The sequence below is a fragment of the Scyliorhinus torazame genome, chromosome 6 (assembly GCF_047496885.1).
Source record: "Scyliorhinus torazame isolate Kashiwa2021f chromosome 6, sScyTor2.1, whole genome shotgun sequence".
NCBI classification, from domain to species: Eukaryota; Metazoa; Chordata; class Chondrichthyes; order Carcharhiniformes; family Scyliorhinidae; genus Scyliorhinus; species Scyliorhinus torazame.
This window is the reverse complement of record NC_092712.1, coordinates 307126843-307153055: the sequence shown is the minus strand read 5'-3', so window position 1 is coordinate 307153055 and position 26213 is coordinate 307126843. Positions and strand designations below refer to the sequence as shown.

At 44.1% G+C, this 26213-nt stretch overlaps 1 protein-coding gene across 8 annotated transcripts in view; it reads right to left on the bottom strand.

Annotated features, from left to right (window-relative positions):
• Nucleotides 1-26213, bottom strand: part of fars2 (phenylalanyl-tRNA synthetase 2, mitochondrial) — a 612336-nt gene that overhangs the window by 582585 nt on the left and 3538 nt on the right. For 6 of the 8 annotated variants that reach the window (XM_072510013.1, XM_072510016.1, XM_072510012.1 and 3 more), the window contains exon 2: nt 23019-23054. The gene's annotated coding sequence lies outside the window, so the exon portion shown is untranslated. Of the gene's footprint in view, nt 1-23018; nt 23056-26213 lie in introns of all 8 variants that reach the window. The other 2 variants (XM_072510017.1, XM_072510010.1) reach the window with 1 other exon arrangement.

The window sequence follows — 26213 nt, the reverse complement described above, 5'->3', positions numbered from 1 at the left end:
TTCTTTTGATGTTGATTTGAAATGAATACTCGAGAATTACCAACTCACTAGAACTGCTTCTGCAAATTTACCTGGTCATAAGCCTTCGTAATTTTATCAGATCTATTGTTATCTTTCATTGGCCTAATGAAGGAGCACTTTTTGAAGGGAGCACGTTGTGGTAGTCTGTGTTAGGAGGATTACGGTACCTAGTAATGCCGGAATACCATTGGTGGAGAATGTACTTGTTCCTTGGATAAGCTTGCACGTTAGCTCCGCCTTGCAAGGTGGGGTATAAGAGCCTGTGCTGCCCCAGCAGCTTCCTTCTGTACCTGCGCTGCTGGGGGAAACATCTAGCATATTAAAGCCTTCAATTTTCTCCAATCTCGTTTCTGAGGTTATTGATTGTGCATCAATTCAATACGCTAGATTTAAAAGAATGGAGCTCCGAATCAAGCCGGAGTGTCTGCAACTCAGCCCCCACGCGGCAAACTCAGCGGCAACCTTCAAGCACTGGCTGGCGTGTTTTAACGGATACTTTGGAACGGCCGAAAACACACCAACGGGAGAACAGAAACTGCAAGTCCTGCACTCGAGGATGAGCCCAGAAATTTATACCCTCATCGAGGACACGGACGATTTCGATGCAGCAATGGATCTGCTGAAAGGACATTATATTCGCCCGGTAAACCAGGTCTACGCTCGACATCTGCTAGCGACGAGGCGACAAATCCCTGGTGAATCACTGGAAGAATTCTACCGTGCGCTCCTGGTGTTGGGGAGAAACTGCAGCTGCCCGCAAGTTTCGGCGAGCGACCACACAGAACTTTTGATCCAGAATGCTTTCGTTGCAGGTATGCTGTCCTCCCAAATCCGCCATCGATTACTGGAGAAAGACACTCTAGGCCTCAAGGAGGCACGGGCCCTTGCCGGCTCCCTGGATGTGGCCTCCCGAAACGCCCGCGCTTACGTCCCCGACTGCGCGGCATCCCCCTGGGCAGCGTGGAACCCCCCAGCTGCCGACCCCGAGACACCTCCCATCCCCCCACAAGATTGTGCTGCAAGACGGCCTGGCAACCTCGGGGGGGCCCGCTGCTATTTATGCGGGCAGGCCAAGCACCCCCGACAGCGCTGTCCAGCCCGCGCATCCACCTGCAAGGGATGCCGTAAAAAGGGCCATTTTGTGGCGGTATGCCAGGCCCGGGCGGTCGCTGCGGTCTCCGGTGGCGAATGCGGACTGCCACCACAACCCTCTCCACGGTCCCCGTGCGGCCAGCGCGCGCCGCTATCTTCCTCCTGAGGGCCACGTGCGGCCTCCGGGTGCCGCCATCTTGTCCCGCGGACGCCACCTGCGATGGATGGGTGCCGCCATTTTGTGCACTCCCAGCCATGTGCGACCAATGGGCGCCGCCATCTTGGATGGGCCCCCAGGACGGCTGACCACACACCGCCCGAAGAGAACATTCAACTGCTGCCACGAGTAGCCTCGGTGACCCTGGACCTGTCTCGGCCCCGAACACTATCGACTGCTACGACTACGATGCTCATCAAGGGACATGAAACATCCTGCCGAATCGACTCTGGGAGCACGGAGAGCTTCATACACCCCGACACGGTAAGACGCTGTTCTCTCCCCGTCCACCCCATTAATCAAAAATTCTCCCTGGCCTCCGGATCTCACTCAGTAGAGATCAAGGGTTTGTATAGCTAACCTCACAGTCCAAGGAAGGGAGTTCAAAAACTACCGACTCTACGTCCTTTCCCATCTCTGCGCGGCCACACTCCTAGGATTGGATTTTCAGTGTAACCTCCAAAGTCTAACTTTCAAATTCGGCGGCACTATACCCCCCCTCGCTGTCTGCAGCCTCGTGACCCTCAAGGTCGATCCGCCCTCCCTGTTTGCGAACCTCACCCCGGATTGCAAACATGTCGCCACCAGGAGCAGACGGTATAGTGCCCAGGACCGGATTTCTTTCGGTCAGAGGTCCAACGGTTACTGAAGGAAGGTATCATTGAGGCTAGCAACAGCCGCTGGAGAGCTCAAGTAGTGGTGGTAAAGACCGGGGAGAAGCATAGGATGGTCATCGACTACAGTCAGACCATCAACAGGTTTACGCAGCTCGACGTGTACCCTCTCCCCCGCATATCCGACCTGGTCAACAGGATCGCGCATTACAAGGTCTTCTCCACGGTGGATCTTAAGTCCGCCTACCACCAGCTCCCCATCCGCACTACTGACCGCAAATACACTGCCTTTAAAGCAGATGGGCGGCTCTACCACTTCTTAAGGGTTCCCTTCGGTGTCACTAACGGGGTCTCGGTCTTCCAGCGAGAGCTGGACCGAATGGTTGACCGGTATGGTTTGTGGGCCACGTTTCCGTACCTCGATAATATCACCATCTGCAGCCACGACCAGCAGGACCACGACCCCAACCTCCGAAAATTCCTCCAAACCGCAAAAATCCTGAACGAATACTCCCGGTTCCCTTTCGCCATCCCCTGCCCCGACATGACCGCAACCACCGTCATAAAAGCCCTCCATGGTATCTTTACGCTGTTCGGTTTCCCCGCCTACATACACAGTGATAGGGGGTCCTCCATTATGAGCGACAAACTGCCGTCAATTCCTGCTCAGCAAGGGCAATGCCTCGAGCAGGACGACCAGTTACAACCCCCGGAGAAATGGACAGGTAGAGAGGGAGAATGGAACGGTCTGGAAGACCGTCCTACTGGCCCTGCGGTCCAGGAATTTCCCAGTCTCCCACTGGCAGGAAGTCCTCCCGGATGCCCTCCACTCCATCCGGTCACTGCTGTGTACCACGACCAACCAAACACCTCACGAGCATCTCCTTGTCTTCCCCAGGAAGTACTCCTCTGGGACCTCGATCCTGACCTGGCTGGCAGTTCCAGGACCCGTCCTGCTCCGAAAACACGTGCGGCCGCACAAATCGGACCCATTGGTCGAGAGGGTCCATCCCCTCCACGCTAACCCTTAGTACGCCTACGTGGCGTACCCCGACGACCTACAGGATACGGTCTCCCTACGGAACCTGGCGCCCGCTGGATCCCCACACACACCCCCGCCACCAGCACCACCCTCCCTCCCACCGGCGCACCCCACAGCCGCCCCCTTCCCAGGTGGATCGGTTCTTCCACCGGCCCCGTCTAGGTCCTGCCCACCGGCGCACCCCACAGCTTCCCCCTTCCCAGGCCAGTCGGCCATTCCACCAGCCACGTCTAGGCATGATGAAGCCACCGCAGAAGCCGAAACCAGCTCCCGGAGTCACAGATGCATGAACCTCCACTGACATCACCACCAAAGCTACGACGAGGGCCCCGATCGATTAATCGCTTCCTTTTGAAATGTACATTACTGTTGTAAATAGTTAAAAATTGTAATGAGGCAAAACGCTGTACGGAGGCATTACGGTACCTTCATAACTATAACTTCCACCACGTTGTAGTACGAAGCCACCACCCCCGCCAGACTCTTTTTTAACAGGGGGTGAATGTGGTAGTCTGTATTAGGGGGATTACGGTACCTAGTAATGCCGGAATACCATTGGTGGAGAATGTACTTGTTCCATTGGATAAGCTTGCATGTTAGCTCCGCCTTGCAAGGCGGGGTATAAGAGCCCATGCTGCCCCAGCAGCTTCCTTCTGTACCTGCGCTGCTGGGGGAAACATCTAGCGTATTAAAGCCTTCAATTGTTTCCAATCGCGTTTCTAGGTTATTGATTGTGCATCACACTTTTTTTCAGGGTTTCCTCATTTTAAAAAACAGTCATTACTGGTATCCCTTGGGGCGACACGGTGGAGCAGAGGTTAGCACTGCTGCCTCACAGCGCTGAGGACCCAGATTCGATCCAAGCCCTGGGTCACTCTCTGTGTGGGGTTTGCACATTCTCCCCGCATCTGCGTGGGTCTCACCCCCACAACTCAAAGATGTGCAGGGTAGGTAGATGGGCCATGCTAAATTGCCCGTTAATTGGAAGAAAAAAAAATTGGATACTTTAAATTTTAAAAACAAATTACCGGCATCCCACCAGTAATTCTGTACCATCTCCAAGGCCCTGGCATTCAAAACTGGTCACAATATGTTATCAGTATGGTTTTACATATGATTACATAACTTATACGATACAAAAATAAGCTATTTAGTCCAACCAGTCTATCTTGGTTTTAATGCTCCACTTGAACCTCCTTCTGTCTTCCTCATTTAAATCTACCATCGTAACCTCCCTCAAATAGGGCAGCACAGTGGTTAGCACTGTCGCTTCACAGCACCAGGGTCCCATGTTCGATTCCCGGCTTGGGGCAGTGTCTGTGCCCTCTGAACGTTCTCCCTGTGTCTGTGTGGGTTTCCTCCGGGTGCTCCGGTTTCCTCCCACAAGTCCCGAAAGACGTGCTGTTAGGTAATTTGGACATTCTGAATTCTCCCTCAGTGCACCCGAACAGGTGCCGGAATGTGGCGACTAGGGGCTTTTCACAGTAACTTCATTGCAGTGTTGATATAAGCCTACTTGTGACAATAAAAATTATTATTATAAATGCCTGTCTAGAATCCCCTTAAAATGATGTATATTATTTAGCATTACCTCTTTTGTTTCTGCACCACTATTTACCCCTTTATATCCCTATTTTTGAATACTAGCACGCATTTTCCTTTACACCTCTTTATTAGCTTCCCTTTTTAAATGTGTATGTCTGAACCCTTACATTGTCTGCTTCTTTTTAAAATAAAACATTTTATCATTCAGCAGATGTTCTTCTATTTGTTCTTGCTTTCATCAGCTCACATTTCCCTGTGTTAACATCTATGTGGACAACCTATTAACCTATGCACTCCTGAAGTTGCTTTCAGCGGTATTCACAATTGATTAGGCTCTACTTCTATGTTGTTTTGTCAGTTACTGAGCCCGTATGACTCCTGCAATGGTCCCAACATCGATTGGGTGGGACTGGGGAGCGTTATCCCTGTATGCATCCGTCCAGACTGAAAAACATCCCTTAAGCAATACTTTGTTTTCAATTCGACAGCCAATTTGTAATGAATACTGCTCCATTTACTTGAGTACCTTGCACCTTAACTTTAGGAATGTCTTCTACATTGCAACTTGACAGTGGATAGCACTGTTGCTTCGCAGCTTCAGGGCCCTGGGTTCGATTCCCGGCTTGGGTCACTGTCTGTGTGGAGGCTGCCCATTCTCCCCGTGTTTGCATGGGTTTCCTCAGGGTGCTCCAGTTTCCGCCCCATAAGTCCCGAAAGATGTGCTTGTTAGGTGAACTGGACATTCGGAATTCTCTTCAGTGTACCTGAACAGGCGCCGTAGTGTGGCGACTACGGGATTTTCACAGTAACTTCTTTGCGGTGTTAATGTACGCCTGACTTATGATACTAATAAAGATTATTATTACTTATCAAATGTTTTTGAAAATCCAAACACACACAACGCCCACTGCATTCCCTATATCAATGAACTCATCTAAACTACTCTATTAGATGTCAGAAATAAGCATCTTTAACTCTTCTTTTCATCCCTCATCTACCTCGCCTTTTATTTCAAATAATATTTTTTTGCATGCCTATAAAATCCTTTATAGTTTTCCTCTAGGCTGTCTGATTATCATTCCTATGCACGTTTAGCCATTTTTTGTTCTCTGCTTTATTTTCTATAATTCACTTTATTTTATCAGATAAACCACAGATCTGTCACTCATCTCTTCAGTTTCATTTTAAGCACTCCATTCATCCAAAGAGTTTCAGCTTTTCTACACCTGCTTTATTTCACAAGAAAATGTCATGTCTGTCTTCTGATTATCTTCTGTTTGAAAGTTTCCCATTCTTTGTTAACTGTCTATTTTTCTTTCCAATTTGAGGCTTGTTCACTTCGTAACTCTGTTTTTTTAATCCAGTTCAAGAACTTTTATTGTTAACTTTTCCCTTTCTGTTTTGATTTTTATATGGGATCTAATTATATTATAGTTTTACAGATGTTCCTCTACCCTTACCATCCCAGGTACTCCACTTCATTTATTGCATATACCAGTCTTTTTCTTTCTGAATTAAAAGTCTACTGATTTAGAAAGCAGTCTTGACCAACATTGTAGAATACCACACTCCTATTCCATCACTTCTTTGTCATTTATGTTGCTTTTACATTAATTTATTTGGGTAATTCCAAAGTCATTCATTATTGTAGAAACAGACTTGAGGACCTCAACAATTTAGATTTATATGGAGCCTTTAATGTAGAAAAACATCTGAAGGTGATCTAGTGGCAGAATCAAAAGAAAAAGCCATTAACAATCTCAGTGCAGCTTATCACACTTAAATTTTTTACAAAATCAATAAAATTCTTTCTCCCCTCCTGGAAATAGGAAAGTACTTTCAATAAAAGTATCCTCTGTACTTACATTCTATTTTAATTACCACACACATCACTCTCTAGCTGATGATGGGACATATTAACAACCGCTAATGTGACTCTATACTACGTATTCTGTTTCAGGAAAAGAATAACTGTTTTATATTCTCTAACCTCCTTTGAGGCTAAAAGATTGTCCCCCTATGTTATCTGATCAGACAACCACAGATTAAGTTAAATTTCAAGGGTCCTTCCTTATTTCCTCTTTCTTTTAATTTGCTGTTATTATTTTTCATCCATGGATGATTAATGGACATGCATCTTTAAATCAAGCAGGATTAATGGACATGTATCTTTAGGACAGTCAGGAGAATTCAGAAGTTACAGGAGAGAAGTTCCTCCTAGGTTGAACAGGGGGCTTCAGACTTATTAGCACCAGAGAAATAGATGGGACTCAGTTTGATTGATTAACTGGAGGTCTGAATTGGCCCAAAAGGTTGTACTCTGCCCGGTAATCTGAGGTAATTGGATCTTATCCCAGTGGGATGATTCTCAGAGACCTGAAGATTGCAGGTTGACTCCTGGCAGCTTAGAGGCAAGATCTTACTCTCTTCCCTTTGTATTTCTCCAGAAAGGTTGTATAGCTGGGGCTGCAGAGAACCTGAATGGGGGCCACGAATTGGCCCAAAAGGCTGTACTCTGCCCAGTAACAGGTGGTGATTGGATCTTATCCCAATAGAATGGTTCTGAGAGACCTGAAGGTTTCAGTTTGACTTCTGGCAGGCAAGAACCTACTCACTTCCTTCTGTGTTTCTTTAGAAAGGCTATCTCCCTGGGGTTGCAGAGAACCTGAGTGAGTGAATCCACAGACCTTCTCTCACTCTCTCCAGAAGGTCTGTGGGTGGTGTTTTTTCTGAAATTACAGAGACTGGAATGAACCTACAGTAAAAACCTGGACTGAAAGCACGGCTTGTGGTGGAACAGGGTACTGGAAACACCATTTTTCTCTTTTGCATATGCTTTTTCTAACCCCTTTATTCTCCCCCTCTGTGTTTGTCTGTCCCGTGTGTATGTGTAGAGGGCGAAGAGCAAGTTAAAGAGGCAAGTTAGGAATTAGTTAACAGCTAATCAGTTGCATTTTCTGCATATTTCATTATAGTCCTTGTTATAAATAAACAGTAATTGTGTTTACATTTCCAAACCTGGTGACTGTAATTATTGGGCAGCTGAATGCAACGACTTTGGGTATTTTTCGAAGAATTATTGGCTAATTCACTTGTGTTGTGAGTCCGGGACAAGTGGGGCTGGAATTGACCGCGCACTAGCCTAGGGTGTCGGAACAAAATAAACTGGGGTGTTAGAATAGGTAATATGACAGTTATGGTTTAAAGACCTATCTCCATCTTTTTTTCTCCATTTTAAATCCAAGAATTATGCTTGTGCTCTGAATCCTCCGCAATAGAACAATGCCCTCATACAGTGCTCTTCAAGGTTTACACCATGTTCTTTAGAATTTCAAGAATATGACATGAGCCTTAAATTGAAATAAAAATGAATGCCATTCCAATTGGAGAATGTTGAGTGGAACTGGAGAGAGGGCTTTCAGAATTTGACAACTCCACTAACATCCCATTATGGTGCACCAACTCTCAGTCAGCTTCTTTAGCTTACATTGTGGAGGTAAATTATTTTGTTCTGGCTGATTAATCACCAAAGAAATTACCTGTACCATCTCCTCTCTCACAGCCGTGTAGATACAGCACAGTAGCAAGTCAATTAGCCCATCATGCCAGTGCTGTCTCTTCAGTAGAGCTCTCCAATTTGTCCCACGTCCTGATCTGATACTTTTCCAAATATCTTCAATCTGTGTTTTCTGGTTACTGACTCTCTTTCCATTGAAAACAGTTTCTCTTTACTAGGTACCTTTTTAATACACAGTCCTTGTTTTGAAATACTATCAGTAACATATAGAACAATGCTCTCCGTGTGCACTAAACAATTTCACAAGACAGTTTACTTTCAGATTACATAGAACATAGAACATAGAACAATACAGCGCAGTACAGGCCCTTCGGCCCACGATGTTGCACCGAAACAAAAGCCATCTAACCTACACTATACCATTATCATCCATATGTTTATCCAATAAACTTTTAAATGCCCTTAATGTTGGCGAGTTCACTACTGTAGCAGGTAGGGCATTCCACGGCCTCACTACTCTTTGCGTAAAGAACCTACCCCTGACCTCTGTCCTATATCTATTACCCCTCAGTTTAAGGCTATGTCCCCTCGTGCTAGCCATTTCCATCCGCGGGAGAAGGCTCTCACTGTCCACCCTATCCAACCCCCTGATCATTTTGTATGCCTCTATTAAGTCTCCTCTTAACCTTCTTCTCTCCAACGAAAACAACCTCAAGTCCATCAGCCTTTCCTCATAAGATTTTCCCTCCATACCAGGCAACATCCTGGTAAATCTCCTCTGCACCCGTTCCAAAGCCTCCACGTCCTTCCTATAATGCGGTGACCAGAACTGTACGCAATACTCCAAATGCGGCCGTACCAGAGTTCTGTACAGCTGCAACATGACCTCCTGACTCCGGAACTCAATCCCTCTACCAATAAAGGCCAACACTCCATAGGCCTTCTTCACCACCCTATCAACCTGGGTGGCAACTTTCAGGGATCTATGTACATGGACACCTAGATCCCTCTGCTCATCCACACTTTCAAGAACTTTTCCATTAGCCACATATTCCACATTCCTGTTTTTCCTTCCAAAGTGAATCACCTCACACTTCTCTACATTAAACTCCATTTGCCACCTCTCAGCCCAGCACTGCAGCTTATCTATATCCCTCTGTAACCTGCTACTTCCTTCCTCACTATCGACAACACCACCGACTTTAGTATCGTCTGCAAATTTACTCACCCACCCTTCTGCGCCTTCCTCTAGGTCATTGATAAAAATGACAAACAGCAACGGCCCCAGAACAGATCCTTGTGGTACTCCACTTGTGACAGAACTCCATTCTGAACATTTCCCATCAACCACCACCCTCTGTCTTCTTTCAGCTAGCCAATTTCTGATCCACATCTCTAAATCACCCTCAATCCCCAGCCTCCGTATTTTCTGCAATAGCCTACCGTGGGGAACCTTATCAAACGCTTTACTGAAATCCATATACACCACATCAACTGCTCTACCCTCGTCTACCTGTTCAGTCACCTTCTCAAAGAACTCGATAAGGTTTGTGAGGCATGACCTACCCTTCACAAAGCCATGCTGACTATCCCTGATCATATTATTCCTATCTAGATGATTATAAATCTTGTCTCTTATAATGCCCTCCAAGACTTTACCCACTACAGACGTGAGGCTCACCGGTCTATAGTTGCCGGGGTTGTCTCTGCTCCCCTTTTAGAACAAAGGGACCACATTTGCTATCCTCCAGTCCTCTGGCACTATTCCTGTATCCAATGATGACATAAAAATCAAAGCCAATGGTCCAGCAATCTCTTCCCTGGCCTCCCAGAGAATCCTAGGATAAATCCCATCAGGCCCCGGGGACTTATCTATTTTCAGCCTGTCCAGAATTGCCAACACCTCTTCCCTACTTACCTCAATGCCATCTAATCTATTTACCTGGAGCTCAGCATTCTCCTCCACAACATTATCTTTTTCCTGAGTGAATACTGACGAAAAATATTCATTTAGTATCTCGCCTATCTCTTCAGACTCTACACACAACTTCCCATCCCTGTCCTTGACTGGTCCTACTCTGTCCCTAGTCATTCGCTTATTCCTGACATACCTATAGAAAGCTTTTGGGTTTTCCTTGATCCTTCCTGCCAAATACTTCTCATGTCCCCTCCTTGCTCGTCTTAGCTCTCTCTTTAGATCCTTCCTCGCTACCTTGTAACTATCCATCGCCCCAACTGAAACTTCACACCTCATCTTCACATAGGCCTCCTTCTTCCTCTTAACAAGAGATTCCACTTCTTTGGTAAACCACGGTTCCCTCGCTCGGCACCTTCCTCCCTGCCTGACCGGTACATACTTATCAAGAACACGCAATAGCTGATCCTTGAACAAGCTCCACTTATCCAGTGTGTCCAAAACTTGCAGCCTACTTCTCCACCTTATCCCCCCCAAGTCACGTCTAATGGCATCATAATTTCCCTTCCCCCAGCTATAACTCTTGCCCTGCGGTGTATACTTATCCCTTTCCATCCTTAACGTAAACGTCACCGAATTGTGGTCACTGTCCCCAAAGTGCTCACCTACCTCCAAATCCAACACCTGGCCTGGTTCATTACCCAAAACCAAATCCAATGTGGCCTCACCTCTTGTTGGCCTGTCAACAAACTGTGTCAGGAAACCCTCCTGCACACACTGAACAAAAAACGACCCATCTAATGTACTCGAACTATATCTTTTCCAGTCAATATTTGGAAAGTTAAAGTCTCCCATAATAACTACCCTGTTACTTTCGCTCATATCCAGGATCATCTTCGCCATCCTTTCCTCTACATCCCTAGAACTATTTGGAGGCCTATAGAAAACTCCCAACAGGGTGACCTCTCCTTTCCTGTTTCTAACCTCAGCCCATACTACCTCGGAAGATGAGTCCCCATCTAGCATCCTCTCCGCCACCGTAATACTGCTCTTGACTAGCAGCGCCACACCTCCCCCTCTTTTGCCTCCTTCCCTGAGCTTACTAAAACACCTAAACCCCGGAACCTGCAACATCCATTCCTGTCCCTGCTCTATCCACGTCTCCGAAATGGCCACAACATCGAAGTCCCAGGTACCAACCCATGCTGCCAGTTCCCCTACCTTATTTTGTATACTCCTGGCATTGAAGCAGACACACTTCAAACCACCTACCTGAACACTGGCCCCCTCCTCCGACGTCAAATCTGAGCTCCTGACCTCTATACTCTCATTCTCCCTTACCCTAAAACTACAATCCAGGTTCCCATGCCCCTGCTGCATTAGTTTAAACCCCCCCAAAGAGCACTAACAAATCTCCCCCCCAGGATATTTGTGCCCCGCAGGTTCAGATGTAGACCATCCTGTCTGTAGAGGTCCCACCTTCCCCAGAAAGCGCCCCAGTTATCCAGAAATCTGAATCCCTCCCGCCTGCACCATCCCTGTAGCCACGTGTTTAATTGCTCTCTCTCCCTATTCCTCATCTCACTATCACGTGGCACGGGCAACAACCCAGAGATAACAACTCTGTTTGTTCTAGTTCTGAGCTTCCATCCTAGCTCCCTGAAAGCCTGCCTGACATCCTTATCCCCTTTCCTACCTATGTCGTTAGTGCCAATGTGGACCACGACTTGGGGCTGCTCCCCCTCCCCCTTAAGGACCCGGAAAACACGATCCGAGACATCACGTACCCTTGCACCTGGGAGGCAACATACCAAACGTGAGTCTCTCACGCTCCCACAAAATCTCCTATCTGTGCCCCTGACTATAGAGTCCCCAATTACTAATGCTCTGCTCCTCTCCCCCCTTCCCTTCTGAGCAACAGGGACAGAATCTGTGCCAGAGGTCTGTACCCCATGGCTTACCCCTGGTAAGTCGTCCCCCCCACAAGTATCCAAAGCGGTATACTTGTTTCTCAGGGGAACGACCGCAGGGGATCCCTGCACTGACTGTTTTTTCCCCGTCCCTCTTACAGTTACCCATCTATCTCCAATCTTTGGTGTAACTAATTCCCTGAAGCTGCTATCTATGACCCCCTCTGCCTCCCGAATGATCCGAAGTTCTTCCAACTCCAGCTCCAGTTCCCTAACTCGGTCTTGGAGGAGCTGGAGATGGCAGCACTTCCTGCAGGTAAAATCAGCAGGGACACTAACGGCATCCCTCACCTCAAACATCCTGCAGGAGGAACATTGCACTCCCTTCCCTGCCATTCCTCTAACTTTCTACCAAGATCTGGCTAACAACTAAATTTAAAAAAAAATTTTATATATAAAAAAAAAATAAAGAATAAAAATTATTAATAACAATAATAAAATATTCCATGAACACAAAAGTCCTACTTTGTGTGGTAATACTGGCACAAATCCCCATGCCTAATTTCCGTTAATCAGAGACATCTTGGAATGAAATGTCATTAATTCCTAGCTGTATGAGGCAGAGACTTCATTCACTGCGACTGTTGAAATATTTTGTTACATATGGTCCCAATGCTAACAGAGGATTTCAGTGCACCTGATCATTGTTTTGAGCTTTCTATTCAAAGAAGGACATCCTCTCTGTGTAACAAAACATAACCGTAAACTAGTTCCTCTAGTTTACCAAAGTTATTATTTTGGGTTTTTCACTACTATCAAGCATATTTTTGAAAAAAACCATTGTACCATTCAAGTGGCAGTTAGATGTTCTGATGGGGGATTTTAGGTTTTAATGAAAGGATGACCTAGATGGCTGAAGTCTCCATCTTCTGTCCTTATCTTTTTGATGTACAGTGGGCCTGGGGAAAAGATTGTGGAAATAACATTCAAATACAGAGAATAAATAGAAGAATGGTGACCATACTCCATTAAGGTGACGAGATTACTCTTTCAAGTTTATAACTGACACTTTAATCCAAAAATCAAATTAGTCTTGAAAATACTCTAATATATCCATTCATTCTATTATATGTACTGTGAAGGTCATGGGGTCATCTGATTAAATTTTGTGTCAATTTTCACTCACGTTGGCTGTTATGTCCGCTGCTGACGACCGGGACACACAGTCATTGATGCATAACTACATTCATGTTGAAAGATTGACGACCACACTATAATCTCTACCCTTATCAAGTTTGTCCATAAGATTAGCCTGTCAAAACAATTTCAAGTTTCAAAACAGGCTGAAAATATCCTTTATGGATGGTGGTTTACGAGAAGGCTATGACACTCTGCATTGCAATGAGAAATTTAAAAATGTCACCAATGTAATAGCTAACAGGCTTGGTATTTTTAATGACATCTGTCACAGGATGTGTAGTACTGTAGTAATGATGCCTTTCCCAATAATTTAGTGGCTAAATGCATCATCCATTGTTATTTACATACAGATTGAGAAATAGAGTTAAATGCTTTGTCAGGGCTCAGTTGGATGACCTTAGCTATGGCAGTGAGAGGAACAATACTTGGTGTCAGTGCTAAATTGCAAGTCACAATTTTCTTTCCCGATCACTATCAATTAACCCCTGCAAGAAAGTGCGTACTATGAATATTACAGGAAGATAGGTTTCTATATTGTGTAGGCAAATCCCAATAACCTTCATTGTATATTCTTCATGTGCTAGACTAGACAAACGGGTATGGTACTGGCTGGCTGTTGACACCAGTAACAACATTTAAACACAAGTTAGCCCTGTCAACTGAGGGTGCCTTAAATGGGAAGCAAACTGGAAAAGTGTAAAATTATTGATAAATAACTTTTAATGTTTGCATTGCCAAAATAACCCTGATCATAATGAAATGATACAATTTCAAAATGTAGGTCAAGCATTAGATATTTATATGCAGAGCAGAAAGGGTATATTACAATACAGAAAAAAAAGCAAAAGAAAACAACAAAAGTAAGGCTTTTGTTATATAAAGTGTAACATACTTGGAAGGTGCTCAAGATTATGCTGATCATAGATGCATGATTGGGCCCTACTTTGGCCTAAACAAAGCTCAGGAGATAGAGTTGACAACTCAGGCTAGACATATTGTGGGAGATGCCAGCAAAAGCAACTTGATAAGAAATTGCGGAGGTGATGTCAAGGCATAGGCTGGTTGGATCGAATTGTTTATTTCTATGCTGTATATTTTAAATCGTTCAATGTAATACATGTGAGATTGCTACAAAACTACAGCAGAAAGCAGTTACAGAGTTGTGCTTCATCAAATTTTTCCTTCAAGCTGGTCATCTGATTTCAAGTCACATAACTCTTTTTGTTGACTGTAAACGCTTATTCAGTATAACACAGAGTGAACGGGATTGAATCTGTCGCCACTAAATTCCGCTACTGAATGACAAATTCTTCCCCTGCCAAGTGCTTTCGGTGAATGGAAATCCATAGTGCACCACAGTCCATCCAGTCACCACCAATTCAATCCAACACGAATGAATAACAATAATAACACTAATTAATCACAATATCAGCACCCATCCAGTCTCAGCTGAGCCTAATCTTGGCTGGTAATCAGCACCCTTTCCTTCAGCTCTGCAGCCCAAGTGGGCATCAACTTAACTAACTGGAGCACAGATCATGTGATCTGTAAGCCATCCAAATATTTCCGTCAAGTGGACTCCGCCGAGACAGGCGGTTCCTGGCATCAGGAAGGTAAGCTGGTACACAAGCGCAGGCTGTGATTGGCTGACAGCCAGTCTCCAACATAGGGAAGGTCAGGTGGTACCCAAGCATGAGCAGTAATTTGCCAATACTTTGTCCTGGCCATCTGGAGGAGCAGGTGGTACCCAAGCTTGGGCTGGGATTGGCTGTCAGACAGTCCTGGTCACCATTGCCCGTAGCTTATGTGCTGCTGGAATGCTTTGTTTGTCCACTGGGAGATTGAGGCGAACTCTCAGCCACCCCGGGAGGGTTGGCAACCCCAGAAGAGTTCAAGCTGCAAGCAATTAAGGAATAGCGAGTGCCACACTTCAAACATACCGATGATCTTCTGAAAATAATTAGTGCAGAAGTGATATCCAGCAACACCACGGTAATCAATAACTATTTTATGGAGACTGTAAACATTTAATATGCTGGATATTTAATAGGTGTTACATATATGGCAATACATATTCAACCAGATGAAAAATGTGGCAATTTATTTTTTCTACTAAAGGACATACAACATTGTATTTATGTAGCGCCTTTCACATCTTCAGGAGGTTCCCAAAATTAAACAATTAATTACTTTTGAAATGTGATCATCACTGTTGTGTGAGCAAATCATAGAATCATGGAATTTACAGTGCAGAAGGAGGCCATTCGGGCCATCGGGTCTGCATCGGCCCTTGGAAAGAGCACCCTACTTAAGCCCACGCCTCTATCCTATCCCCTGAACCCAGTAACCCCACCTAACCTTTTTGGACACTACGGGCAATTTATCATGGCCAATCCACCTAACCTGCACAGCTTTGGACGGTGGGAGGAAACCGGAGCACCCGGAGGGAACCCACGCAGACACGGAGAGAATGTACTGACGTCCTACAGACAGTGACCCAAGCCGGAAATTGAACCTGGCACCCTGGAGCTGTGAAGCAACTGTGCTAACCACTGTGCTACCGTGCCGCAGTTTGAATGCAGCATTCAAATTGCAAATAGCAGCATCTCAGCAATGGGTATTTAACCATATAACCTATTTTTGATGGTGTTGGTGAAGGATAAATGGTGACCAGAACCTGGAAAGCTCCCCTCTTTTTCAAATTTTGCCATGGGAGTTTTTTTAAAGCCAGAAGAGGCCTTGGTTTAATATATCATCTGAAAAATAGCATTTCGGACAATGTAGAACTCCCTTAACATAACATCAGTGCTTAAGCTCCTGAGTGTGACGAACCTGTGACGTTCTGAATAAGCAACAAGGGTACTACAACTGAACTAGGTTGACACTTAATGTGCCACTTTACAGATTTAACAACAATCATTTGCATTTATATGGCACCTTTAATGTAGTAGAAAGTCTCAAGGAACTCCAATTTAACATTTGACATGATATCCATTCAAAAAAGCTACGTATGTATAAGCCCACATTGTGAGGGTGACCTGGCTATTTGATGTCCAGAGGTGTTTCACAGCCTGGTTCTGTTCTCATTCCACTTTCACACCCATCGACATTGCAGTTAGAGTCACATAATAATGATGAATGGAAACTGTTGCTGAGTGTCATTTTGAGTATTGTTCATGATTCATGAGGCATAGATTACGTAGACTTTAAATTTCAATGCACAAATGACCATATATATAAGCCTTTCTCCTAAGTAATTGTTTTATTGGTGTCTGTTGAAGGTTGAGAGCATGTGCAATCTTTGCACGTGCCTTTTCAGTCTGCAAGATGGTGCCTGTAAGCAAAACCTGTTTTATGAATAGTTATTACTGTGATCACTGTTCTGCTGAGTTACAGTTACTGTTAAACTTTGTTATTTATTTAGATAACTAAGTTCCTTCTTTTGAACAAAACATTTGACTAACTGCTTTGTGGTCTCAAGTTACCACATCTTTTTGGCGACGAAGAGGAAACAGCTAGAAAAAGAAACAAACTTTTTTTGATGTTCAGCATAACAACACGAGGTTGCATTCAGTGAGTAACTAGTTTTCATCATGGTTTATTCGACGAATTTCAAGTTAGCAGCACTTCTTTTTAGCAAATGGAATAGGTGAGGCAAAACAGCATTCGATTCTCCCGAGTGTGTGTGGAGTGAAGACTTAAGTTGATGAGGAATCTGGCCACGCCTTGGAAGCCAGGGGAGATTGAATTTGCAGTTTTAATTGTTCTGGTCCAGAATCACCCTAACCTGAAACCCTCGGTGATTGGCCAAAGATTCAACTTTCATAACCATTTTCGAAATGCAGGTCAATCGGTCGATAATTTTTACTCCAAATTTCAGAACACTGTGATTTTGGAGAATTTTAAGAAGATATGCTTAGAGATAAAGATTGAGTGAAGAAATGCAGGGGTATGAAAGACAGGGCAAAAGCTGAGCAAGAAAATTTTAATTCGAAGAAGCCTCAAGCAGCTACACACCACTTGGAAAGTTCGAAGCAGGCAGAGGAACATACTTAAAACAAGTTTAATGTGAATGAGGCATGGGCAGCGCCTATTTTCACTACAGTGGTGGTCAATGGGAAACAAATCAAGATAGAGGTGGATGCAGAAGCCTCCCCATCCATAATTAGTGAAGAGATCTACAAGTCGACATTGGACTGTAACCAATCGCCGGCCCTTACTCAGCAGAGATTAATCTTTGACATATACCGGAGAATCCATTCCTTTGCTTGGGGTGTTTGAAGCCCATATTGCGTATAATAGTCAAGAAGTAAGGGCATGCCTCCTTATGATAAAAGAGTAGGGGTGTGCTTGCTAAAGCGTGACTGGCTCAGCAAAATTACATTGAACTGGGGCGAGATCAAGCACGCAGAAGTGCCCGAGGATGTTGTTAAGATGTGTTCAAGGTGAACTAGGTACATTGCATGTTACTGTGAAGTTATATGTAGTTCCTCGCTTTTCCAAGCCCAGGATAGAGCCCTATGCCATGAGAAGCAAAGTGGAGATGTTGGAATGGCTGCAAAGACTTGGAATCATTGAGCCTATTCAGTTTTTCTCATTGAGCAGCTCCAAACGTTCCTGTCCTTAAAAGTGATGTCACGGCACACAGATTTGTTGACTACAAGTTCACCATTAACCAGGTTTCCAAGTTAGATGCTTATCTATTACCTAAGGTGGTAGATTTGATTTCAACTCTTGCGGGAGAAAGACAAAATTGGACATGAGCTAGACATATCAATGCCTTTTGCTAGAGGATGATTCAAAGCAGTGTGTGACCATCAACACGCATAAAAGGTTCTTCAAGTACAATCGTTTGGTTTCTGGTGTATCTTCCAGTTCGCCAATCTTTCAGAGGACATGAACAACCTGTTGCAAGGCATTCCTCAGGTGGCTGTGTACTTGGATGGCATCTTAATTACTGGGAATACTGAGGAGCACCTGATCAAACTGGATCAAGTTTTAAAAAGGTTTCCAGGCAATGTGGCCATGATTAGGAAATGGATGATGGAGGAGAGGGCAGCGTGGGGGCAGCTGGAGGCGGCGTTGTGTTGAGGCTCCAGTCTAGGGGCACTTGTCACGGCTCCGCTGCCATTCTCGCCGGTGCGATACACCACAAGTCCGGTGGTGACGGCGGCACTGAGGATCTGGAGGCAGTGGAGGAGACACAGGGGAGAGGAGGGGGCCTCTGTGTGGACCCCGATATGGAATAACCACAGATTTGCTCCGGGTAGGATGGATGGGGGGTACCAAGGCTGGTATAGGGCAGGTATTAGGAGGATGGGGCCTGTTTATAGACGGGGCTTTTCCCAGCATGCAGGCGCTGGAGGAGAGGTTCGGCCTGCCCCTGGGGGATGCGTTCAGGTACCTTCAGGTTCGGGACTTCCTTAGAAAACAGGTGGGGACATTCACGCTGCTGCCCCCACATAGGATCCAGGATAGGGTGGTGTCTGGCATCTGGGTAGTGGAGGGGAAGGTGTCGGACTTATATCAGGAGCTGCGGGAGGTAGAGGAAGCCTCAGTGGGGGAGTTGAAGGAAAAGTGGGAGGAGGAGCTGGATGAGGGCCTGTGGGCCGATGCCCTGGGCAGGGTGAACTCCTCCTCATCATGTGCCAGGCTCGGCTTAATCCAGTTTAAGGTGGTGCATCGGGCGCATATAACGGCGGCAAGAATTAGTAGGTTTTTTGGGGTGGAGGACAGGTGCCTGAGGTGTGCAGGGAGTCCGGCGAATCATGCCTATGTGTTTTGGGCATGCCCGGCACTTAAAGGATTCTGGCAGGGGTTTGCAAGGGTGATGTCTATGGATTTGGACGCTCGGGTGAAGGCGAGTCCAACGGTAGTGATATTTGGGGTGGCGGAGGATCCGGGAGTGCAGGAAGCGAAAGAGGCCGAGGTACTGGCCTTTGCCTCCCTGGTAGCCCGGAGACGGATTTTGTTAATGTGGAGGGACTCGAAACCTCCGAGCATGGAGACCTGAGTTAGCAATATGGCGGGGTTCCTCAGCCTGAAGCGGATAAAGTTCGCCTTGAGCGGGTCCTTGATGGAGTTCGCCCGGCAGTGGCAACCTTTCCTTGACTTTCTAGGGGAGCAGTAAGTGTCAGCAGCAGCATCCTGGGGGGGAGAGGGGGGGTTCAGGTGGGGGGTTACTGTTGATATAATGTGAGTTGGGCATGGAGACAAAACCCACCTTGTTCTGTTTAAAAAAAAAAAATTCTGTTTTGTAATTAGTTTTATTGTAAGCTTTGGGCTATGCTTATTGTTATTTTTTATTACCATCTGTATTTCTATTTTTGTTATGTAAAAACGCTGATTGAAAAAACTTTAATAAAACATTTATTTTTAAAAAAGGTTTCCAGAGTTGGGGCTGCGCCTGAAGTAGAGCAAGTGTATTTTCCAGTGCGGCGAATATAGACCACAGAATCATTGCACAAGGCTTATCTCCTGTGGAAGGGAATGTTTGAGCAATTAAGGAAGCTCCAGAGCCCTGGAATTTGTCAGAGCTTAGGTCATTTTTAGGGTAAGTGAACTATTATAGGATGTCCTTGCCAGACCTGTCAACAGTGTTGGCTGTATCTAACTCTGCACAAAGAAACCAAATGGAAGTCGGAGTCCGCACAGAAGAAGGCTTTCAAAGATGTGACAGCGTTGCTGCAATCGGCCAATCTGTTATTAATTTTGATCCAGACAGGGAACTTAATATGTCGTGTGAAGCCTCCCCTACAGTGTGGGGGAAGCTCTTTCTCATTATACGGAAAATGGGTGTGAAAAACCCAGCAGTTTCGTAACTAGGACGTTGACAAAGCCTGAAAAAGGGATATTCACAGTTGGACAAAGGGGGTCTAGTTACTGTTTTTGCGGTGAAAAGATGGGTCATTTGTTCACCAAAGTTACTGACCACAAGCCATTGATGAGTCTTTTCAGTGAGTTGAAATGTATTCCTCCCATGTTCTCAGCAAGAATACGGCGCTCGGCGCTGCATTGTCAGCTTATCAGTACAATATCATGTACAGAGTAGGGAAAGACAATGCAAATACAGACGCGTTGAGCCATCTTCCAATGCCGGATTTGTCGTACAAGGTATTGTGTCCTCCCATAACAATTTTCTTAGTCGAGAGACTGGTACATACTCCAGTAAGAGCAAAGCAGATTAAGCAGTGGACAGAGATCCTTTGTCTCGCAAGTTAAAAGATATCTGATGCAAGGATGACCAACTATCATAGATGATGATCAGCTGAAATCTTGTGTGAAATGTAGGGATGATGTAAGTGTGCAGGATGATGCATATTGTGGGGTCAAAAGTGGTCATCCCACCCCCTGGTCATTCACAAGTCAGAGGAAATTCATGAGGCTCATCCAGGCTTTTGGAATGAATAGTCGAGCCAGATCATATTTTTTGTGGCCTAATATGGATCTGAACTTGGAGAACTTGAAGATGAAATCCTGGTTGTGACATATCAGATGAACCAAAAGATCGCGCCACCATCACCACTTCATCCTTGGGAGTGGCCTGATAGGCCGTGGTCCAAACTCCATGTGGACTTTGCAGGACCTTTCATGAACCATATGTTTTTGGCTGTCATAGATGTGCATTTGAAATGGTTGGAAGCATATATCATGAGTAATAATACAGCTCCTGTGACAACTGCGAAGATTCGACTAATTTTTTCAATTCATGGTCTACCAGATTTGCTTGTTTTGGATAATGGCACTACATTTACAAGTGAATTATTTCAATAATTCATGCAGAAGAATGGTACACAATGTGCATACTGCGCCATTTCATCTGGCTTCAACTGGTTTGGTGGATCGAGCTATTCAAACTCTGAAGGAGGGATTGAAGAGAATGGCAGGTGGTATTTTGAGTACAAAGCTCTTAAGATTTTTATTCCAGAAACGCATCACGCCGCAATCCAAAACCAGGCTCTCCAGCTGAGTTGTTGTTAGGTAGAAAGCTGGAATCTCATCTGGATTTGCTTCATCCAAGTCTCAGAGCAAAAGTGAGCAAGAGACAAGAGAAGCAAAAGGAGAGACACGACTACCAGGCCGAGGAGAGGCAGTTCAATCCGGATGATCTGGTTTACATTTAGAACTTTGCTAGTAACCAGAGGTGGTTGCCGGGAATAATTTTAAACCAAAGTGGTCCAGTATCCTGGGTCATGAGATTGCAACACAGAAGATTTGTTCACAGACAACAAGACCATATTCATTTACATTATGTCTCAGAGTAAGGAAAGGTTTCAGAGTCAGCAACCGTTATAGATAACATGGCAGAAGGTAATGCTGCTGTGGGCGTTTATCAGGAAGTTGTTCCTGTGTTTCCAGGTTTGCCATTAGACTCTTTTGGGGGAGTGGAAGAGGAACGTCCATGTTCAGATTCTCAATCCACCTCTTCATCCACACTTCCAGATCAACCATGACAAGGTTCAACAATGGTACAGCGTAGGTCGCAAAGCAATCGCAAAGCTCCTGACAGACTTTTATATAGTTATGACTTTTGTTGTATTCCTGTCCTGATGAGGGATTGAAATTTAAGGGGGGAAAGTGGAACATAGTGTCATTTTGAGGACAGATTGCTCTTATAAGCAAGTAATTGTTTTACAGGCGTTCTGAACACGTGCAAGCTTTGAAGTGGTTCTTTCAGTCTGCAAGAGGATGCCTGTATGTAAACCTGTTTTACTAATGCTCCTGTTTTCATAGTTATTACTGTTTGTATAGTTCTGCTGAGTCACGGTTAAACTTTGTTATTTATTTAGATAACTAAGTTCCTTCTTTTAAATAACACATTTGACTAACTTCTTTGTGGTCTCAAGTTACCACAGCAACCCTGACTGATTTTAGCCTACACCAAAACCAACTGCAGAACTCTCGATTATCTCAATGGCTAAGATCAATTAATTCAGAAAGCGAAGGCCTTAACCCAGGCATTGGCAAACTCCGGCTGCAAGCGGCTTTCAAAATGGCCGTGAACATGTAAAAAAAATGCAGCCGCACTGCGCATGAAACTATGCGCATGCGCGCCAATGATCGGGCACACATGCGCAGTGCAGCCGCTTTTTTAAAACGGTTGCAGCTTTTTGTTTTACGAGTTCGGGGGGGGGCATTTATTCATTTATTTTATTCATTTAATTTTTATTTATTTTACAAGTTCGGGGGGATTTTATTTCATTAAATTTTACAGGAAAAAATGCAGAACTTTGGACAGGTGGAGACTCCATACTTTCCGACACCAGAAGGCTTCACCTTCATCCAACAGGTTCCATTGAAGGAGCGTGTACGAGGGCCAAAGGGACCCAAAACCATTTCCTCCATTTTTGTCAGCAGCAAACAAGGTATGAGAAAATGGTGGGCTGCGCAGGTCGGCCGGCGTGGGTTGCGAAGGTTGGCCGGCGTGGGTCGCGAAAGTCAGCCGGCGTGGGTCACGAAGGTCGGCCGGTGTGGGTCGCGAAGGTTGGCCGGTTGGTAAAAATGGGTCCCCGAAAAAAAAGTTTGAAGAACACTGCCTTAACCTCTTAACTAAATTGGAGTTGCCCAGCATTACACCGCATTTATCCACTGAGTCACTAGGGGGAGCCAGCAATCAAGACTAGAAAATCCACAAAATAATTTCTAGAAAAACCTGTAACTTCTACGTTATTATTCACTATTACGCTCTATAACCTGTTAGAACTTGCAGATGGACTGAAAAGTCTATGTATTGTGCTGTCCATATATACTAGTTTCCAGCCATACTTCCTCAGATCGTCAGCCAGTATAAATAGATTTGTTCAATTCTGAACCGTGATAGCACTTAATTCTAAGTTCAACAGGTAAAGTCATCTTCATACAAATGCAGCAGTATTTCTCTCTCGACAAGTTACCAAATGCACTCTTCATCATTATGGAGGGAATAACATTTTGTGGAAAAAGTACCTTTTTTGTGTCTGTCTTGACTGCAGAAATTCTTTTCTGAAAATGAAAATAAACAGTTTTAATCATGGCTGGCTCGATCATCCCTTCAATTTATGCTTTAAATAACCTCCGTGGACAACTGGATCCTTTTTTGCAGAAATGAGCCCTTTCAGTGTTACTCTGTTACAGAACTTCACCAGAAGCAGCTTTGATGGATCTAACATCCATTTTTGCAAATTGGCAGGGATTCAAATCGGTGATGAGTTTGTGTCATAGAGCAGCGCCACTAGTCATGCAAGGTTGAATCAGTGGCTTTAGTAATTGTTAGTATGGCAGCTTTCAGTACCCTCCAGCTAAGCAGTATCTTTTGACAATATTATATCAGTCCAAATAGATCTTACACTTGTACTAATTAAAGTGTAAAAAGTACCCTGATCACTCCCCCAAATTGCTGGGTTGAAGTGAATGGGACACAAAGAATTAGGAGGAATATTGGAGTTATTAATCATTCAAAAACATCTTAGAACGTCTGATCCAATTTTATAAGATTAGATTTTGTGACCAGCAACAAAAAGACAACACGTGCCACTGACCTCGAAGAAATCTTCCCACAAAGATCTGTGGTGATGATTTCACCTTTCCTGACATTAATTTAATTCTGGAGTCAGCTAATGTGAATCCCTGGCACCCAGCAACAGTGATGTTACTAAGAAACTAATCTGGTTGAAGAATTCTCCCATACAGCAAACCAGGAGGTAACAAGTAGGTTTTATTATTTTTTAAATAAGTTAACAAAAATTAAAAGATTACAACATAAACAAATGGGATTAAGTTAAAGGCTGAAATATCACAAATAAACTTGTTTAAAAAGTATTTTAAAAATCTATGGATTTTGTGTGAAATGGAGAAATTTAATATCAGGCCAGATAAGCTTTTCAGCAATAATTATGATATAGTACGTCATTAAGAATCCAGGATTTGCCTTATTCAACATGGTGTAACATTTTCAAGAGTTTTTTTGCAGTGAGGACACGAGTAAAAGTGAAAGTTTACATCAAATCAGTGATTTCTCATTGACTTCCTTCTTCAAGGACTTCAACAGCACACACTGAAGGATTGGGGAATTACAGACATTGACTTCTGGGTTTCTCAGTTTAACTGCAAAGTGCAAATGCTATAATTTACTGACAATTTCAGTGATTTCAAAGATGGTGAAACCAAGACAGCTTTGCCATCATTATAACCACATAAATCTGGGTTATTAAAACTGTGATTACAGCCCAAAATATCAATCCATTACTTTGCCAAAACTAGTCACCTGGTACAATTTGTACTGAAAGTAATTAAAATGCTTACCATGCAGTGTGAAATTATTTTCCAAATTCCCCCTGCCTTGTTACTTCTACATTTATTAATTATGCAAATGAAATTTGTGTTTTGCAGAAACATTTTACAGATAGTAAACAGAAAGAAAATGCAAAACAATTGTTTTTGAAGTTTTCAATTAACTATTGTTTTCTCACAGTTATGCAATGGCAATAGTTTATATCCTGAGTAAACTGCATTTGAGATGATTGCTAACAAATGCAAATACTAGTACTCCCTTTAACAAGGCAAGAATGGTTGGCGACAAATTATCTACTATGGGCAAGATTCTCCCACAACTGGAAATGAGTTTTAATCTCCACCTTCATGCCAAGTCAATATTCACCATGCCACATATCAAGCCACATTCTGGGCTTCACTCTTACCTTTCAACCTAAGGCAACCCAAGGCTAATGAGAGTTATGAAATATGCAGCAAACTATCAGCTCCAAACACCACAACAGCAGAAGGGGGTGACATTTGAAATTGTTTGTTTTAGTCAATTGAATTTCATTCAAGAATGAAGTTAATAACTAAGGATATTAGGCAATCTATCCTTCTTCCTCATTCATTCATTCTAAATGCTAGACACGTTTCTAACACCTTTTAATTAATAGGTTCTACATTTCCTGACAATAGTATCTATCCATAGATCAGAGTAGGATGGGCAACAGAAGTTTGAGTAATGACTGACAATGACATGGTACTCGGTGGATACTTCCCCAAGTGAAGAGGTAGCAAGGCAGAAGGTATCAGGAAGAGGATTTCAGAGTTATCTAAACATCTATTGCCAACCATGGAAATGTTGGGGTGGGGAGACATACATAGTAAACCAGCCATAACACCAGAGGATACAGTTGAAACATGGGGTTTGGGTTATTGCTGAGAAGGGTGTTGCAATACTATTAATGGATTTCAAATAAGGAGCAATATTTTAAAGTTAATAGGTAGCAGTATGCTAGATTACGTGAGGTTTTTCAGTGCAATTAGCCAAAATATCATGGAATTTAAGTTTAAATTATGTCGAGTGCAAATCTTTTGCTCCAGTTTAATAACAATTGCACAAAACTGGCCTAATCCTCATCAATACAGAAAAGTGCATTTTGGTATGAAGAATGCGAAGATGGAATACAAATTAAATGGAATAATTTTAAATGTGGGGAGGCAGGAACAGAGAGAATTGGGTGTGTATGTGCAGATATCTTTGAAAATGGCAGGACAATTTGAACAGGATGCTAAAAAATCATATGGGATCGTTCGCTTTATTAATAGTGGAATAGAGTATGTAAACAAGAAAGTTATTTTAAACCTTTATAAAACAGTTAGACTAGTTAGGTGGGACAGTAGCACAGTGGTTAATACTCCTGTCTCACAGAACCAGGGAGCCGAGTTTGATTCCGGCCTTAGGTAATTGTGTGGAGTTTGCACTTTTTCCCCCCCGTATCTGTGTGACTTTCATCCGGGTGCTCCAGTTTCCTCCCAATCCAAAGATGTGTAGGTTAGGTGGATTGGCCATGATAAATTGCCCCTCAGTATCCAAAGGTTAGGTGACGTTACAAGAATAGGATGAGAGTAGTGGGCCTAGGTAAGGGTCCACTCTCGGAGATTCAGTGTAGATTAGTTGGGCCAAATGGCCTTCCTCTGCACTGTAGGGATTCTGTGATCTGCTGTTTTCAGTTCTGGGCATCACACTTTAGGAAGGGTGTCAAGGCCTTTGAGAGAAGCGATTTACTAGAATGGTACCAGGCATGAGAGATTTAAATTTTGTGGAGTGACTGGAGCAAAGGAGGCTAAAAAGGGATTTGATAAAAGTGTTCAAAATCTAGAATAGTTTTGACAGAGTAAGGCAAA